This window comes from Rattus norvegicus, chromosome 11 (assembly GCF_021556685.1).
Source record: "Rattus norvegicus strain SHRSP/BbbUtx chromosome 11, alternate assembly SHRSP_T2T, whole genome shotgun sequence".
Lineage (NCBI taxonomy): Eukaryota > Metazoa > Chordata > Mammalia > Rodentia > Muridae > Rattus > Rattus norvegicus.
The window spans coordinates 91500399-91504816 of record NC_141544.1 but is presented as its reverse complement, the minus strand read 5'-3'; positions in this window follow the sequence as shown (position 1 = coordinate 91504816).

Sequence of the window (4418 nt, the reverse complement as noted above, 5' to 3'; positions counted from 1 at the left end):
ACAATAAGGGAAGAATGCCCACAAATACGTGGAAATTGAACAATGCTCTACTCAATGATAACCTGGTCAAGGAAGAAATGAAGAAAGAAATTAAAGAATTTTTAGAAATTAATGAAAATGAAGGTACAACACACCCAAACTTAGGGGACACAATGAAAGCTGTGCTAAGAGGAAAACTCATAGCGCTGAGTGCCTGCAGAAAGAAACAGGAAAGAGCATATGTCAGCAGCTTGACAGCACACCTAAAAGCTCTAGAACAAAAAGAAGCAAATACACCCAGGAGGAGTAGAAGACAGGAAATAATCAAACTCTGAGCTGAAATCAACCAAGTAGAAACAAAAAGGACCATAGAAAGAATCAACAGAACCAAAAGTTGGTTCTTTGAGAAAATCAACAAGATAGATAAACCCTTAGCCAGACTAACGAGAGGACACAGAGAGTGTGTGCAAATTAACAAAATCAGAAATGAAAAGGGAGACATGACTACAGAATCAGAGGAAATTCAAAAAATCATCAGATCTTTCTATAAAAGCCTATATTCAACAAAACTTGAAAATCTGCAGGAAATGGACAATTTCCTAGACAGATACCAGGTACCGAAGTTAAATCAGGAACAGATAAACCAGTTAAACAACCCCATAACTCCTAAATAGAAGCAATCATTAAAGGTCTCCCAACCAAAAAGAGCACAGGTCCAGACAGGTTTAGTGCAGAATTCTATCATACCAATGAGAAGACCTCATACCAATATTATCCAAACTATTCCACAAAATTGAAACAGATGGAGCACTACCGAATTCCTTCTATGAAGCCACAATTACTCTTATACCTAAACTACACAAAGACCCAACAAAGAAAGAGAACTTTAGACCAATTTCCCTTATGAATATCGACGCAAAAATACTCAATAAAATTCTGGCAAACCGAATCCAAGAGCACATCAAAACAATCATCCACCATGATCAAGTAGGCTTCATCCCAGGCATGCAGGGATGGTTTAATATACGGAAAACCATCAACGTGATCCATTATATAAACAAACTGAAAGAACAAAACCACATGATCATTTCATTAGATGCTGAGAAAGCATTTGACAAAATTCAACACCCCTTCATGATAAAAGTCCTTGAAAGAATAGGAATTCAAGGCCCATACCTAAACATAGTAAAAGCCATATACAGCAAACCAGTTGCTAACATTAAACTAAATGTAGAGAAACTTGAAGCAATCCCACTAAAATCAAGGACTAGACAAGGCTGCCCACTCTCTCCCTACTTATTCAATATAGTTCTTGAAGTTCTAGCCAGAGCAATCAGACAACAAAAGGAGGTCAAGGGGATACAGATCGGAAAAGAAGAAGTCAAAATATCACTATTTGCAGATGATATGATAGTATATTTAAGTGATCCCAAAAGTTCCACCAGAGAACTACTAAAGCTGATAAACAACTTCAGCAAAGTGGCTGGGTATAAAATTAACTCAAATAAATCAGTAGCCTTCCTCTACACAAAAGAAGAACAAGCCGAGAAAGAAATTAGGGAAACGACACCCTTCATAATACACCCAAATAATATAAAGTACCTCGGTGTGACTTTAACCAAGCAAGTAAAAGATCTGTACAATAAGAACTTCAAGACTCTGAGGAAAGAAATTGAAGAAGACCTCAGAAGATGGAAAGATCTCCCATGCTCATGGATTGGCAGGATTAATATAGTAAAAATGGCCATTTTACCAAAAGCAATCTACAGATTCAATGCAATCCCCATCAAAATACCAATCCAATTCTTCAAAGAGTTAGACAGAACAATTTGCAAATTCATCTGGAATGACAAAAAACCCAGGATAGCTAAAACTATCCTCAACAATAAGAGGACTTCAGGGGGAATCACTATCCCTGAACTCAAGCAGTATTACAGAGCAATAGTGATAAAAACTGCATGGTATCGGTACAGAGACAGACAGATAGACTAATGGAATAGAATTGAAGACCCAGAAATGAACCGACACACCTATGGTCACTTGATTTTTGACAAAGGAGCCAAAACCATCAGACGGAAAAAAAGATAGCATTTTTAACAAATGGTGCTGATTCAACTGGAGGGCAACATGTAGAAGAATGCAGATCGATCCATGCTTATCACCCTGTACAAAGCTTAAGTCCAAGTGGATCAAGGACCTCCACATCAAACCAGATACACTCAAACTAATAGAAGAAAAATTAGGGCAGCATCTCGAACACATGGGCACTGGAAAAAATTTCCTGAACAAAACACCAATGGCTTATGCTCTAAGATCAAGAATCGACAAATGGGATCTCATAAAACTGCAAAGCTTCTGTAAGGCAAAGGACACTGTGGTTAGGACAAATCGGCAACCAACAGATTGGGAAAAGATCTTTACCAATCCTACAACAGATAGAGGCCTTATATCCAAAATATACAAAGAACTCAAGAAATTAGACCGCAGGGAGAAACCCTATTAAAAAATGGGGTTCAGAGCTAAACAAACAATTCACAGCTGAGGAATGCTGAATGGCTGAGAAACACCTAAAGAAATGTTCAACATCTTTAGTCATAAGGGAAATGCAAATCAAAACAACCCTGAGATTTCACCTCACGCCAGTGAGAATGGCTAAGATCAAAAACTCAGGTGACAGCAGATGCTGGCGAGGATGCGGAGAAAGAGGAACACTCCTCCATTGTTGGTGGGGTTGCAGACTGGTACAACCATTCTGGAAATCAGTCTGGAGGTTCCTCAGAAAATTGGACATTGAACTGCCTGAGGATCCAGCTATACCTCTCTTGGGCATATACCCAAAAGATGCCCAAACATATAAAAAAGACATGTGCTCCACTATGTTCATTGCAGCCTTATTTATAATAGCCAGAAGCTGGAAAGAACCCAGATGCCCTTCAACAGAGGAATGGATACAGAAAATGTGGTACATTTACACAATGGAATATTACTCAGCTATCAAAAACAATGACTTTATGAAATTCGTAGGCAAATGGTTGGAACTGGAAAATATCATCCTGAGTGAGCTAACCCAATCACAGAAAAACACACATGGTATGCACTCATTGATAAGTGGCTATTAGCCCAAATGCTTGAATTACCCTAGATGCCTAGAACAAATGAAACTCAAGACAGATGATCAAAAGGTGAATGCTTCACTCCTTCTTTAAAAGGGGAACAAGAATACCCTTGGCAGGGAATAGAGAGGCAAAGATTAAAACAGAGACAGAAGGAACACCCATTCAGAGCCTGTCCCACATGTGGCGCATACATCTACAGCCATCCAATTAGACAAGATGGATGAAGCAAAGAAGTGCAGGCCGACAGGAGCCGGATGTAGATCGCTCCTGAGAGACACAGCCAGAATACAGCAAACACAGAGGCGAATACCAGCAGCAAACCACTGAACTGAGAATAGGACCCCCGTTGAAGGAATCAGAGAAAGAACTGGAAGAGCTTGAAGGAGCTCGAGACCCCATATGTACAACAATGCCAAGCAACCAGAGCTTCCAGGGACTAAGCCAATACCTAAAGACCTGACCCTGGACTCTGACCTCATAGGTAGCAATGAATATCCTAGTAAGAGCACCAGTGGAAGGGGAAGCACTGGGTCCTGCTAAGACTGAACCCCCAGTGAACTAGATTGTTGGGGGAAGGGCCTCAATAGGGGGAGGATGGGGAGGGGAACACCCATAGAGAAGGGGAGGGGGGAGGGGGATGTTTGCCCGGAAACCGGGATAGGGAATAACACTCGAAATGTATATAAGAAATACTCAAGTTAATGAAAAAAAAAAGAAAAAAAAAAGAAAAGGATTTCTGTGAAAACCCTAAAGCAATATTATAAAGACACTGTGATTTCCCCACTGTTCAGGGCAAGAAACCATGATGGGAAGGTTATGTGACTCCGACTCATGCATACGACTCACTCCCACCTAGACACACATACATGGAGGCCTAGGTACACACTCAGACAAGCATGAAACACATGCACACTGGCATACATGCACACACCTGCACAGACACAGTCACATAGACGGTCATGGGTAGAACCAGATTCCCATTACTTAGGACCTGTAGCCCAGCACCTGTTCCTGCTGCACTTCTGTAAAGTCACCATTCAGCCCACATTGACAGCACCCTGCTTCAGGCCTCCAGGCCTCTCAGGCAGACTCCACCTCCAACTAGACATCAACCACACAGAATTCAACTTCCAAGATTTGGTTCTTTTATTTCTCCTTTCTTTTTTATTCCTTCTTTCCTTCCTTCCCTCTCTCTATCTTTCTTTTCCTTTCTTTTATTCTTCATTGTTATTTTACTGTGTGTGTTTGTGAAAGACAGAGAAAGCACGAGAATGTCTGTGTGCACACGCACAAAAGCCACAGCCCACATGTGGATGTCAGAGA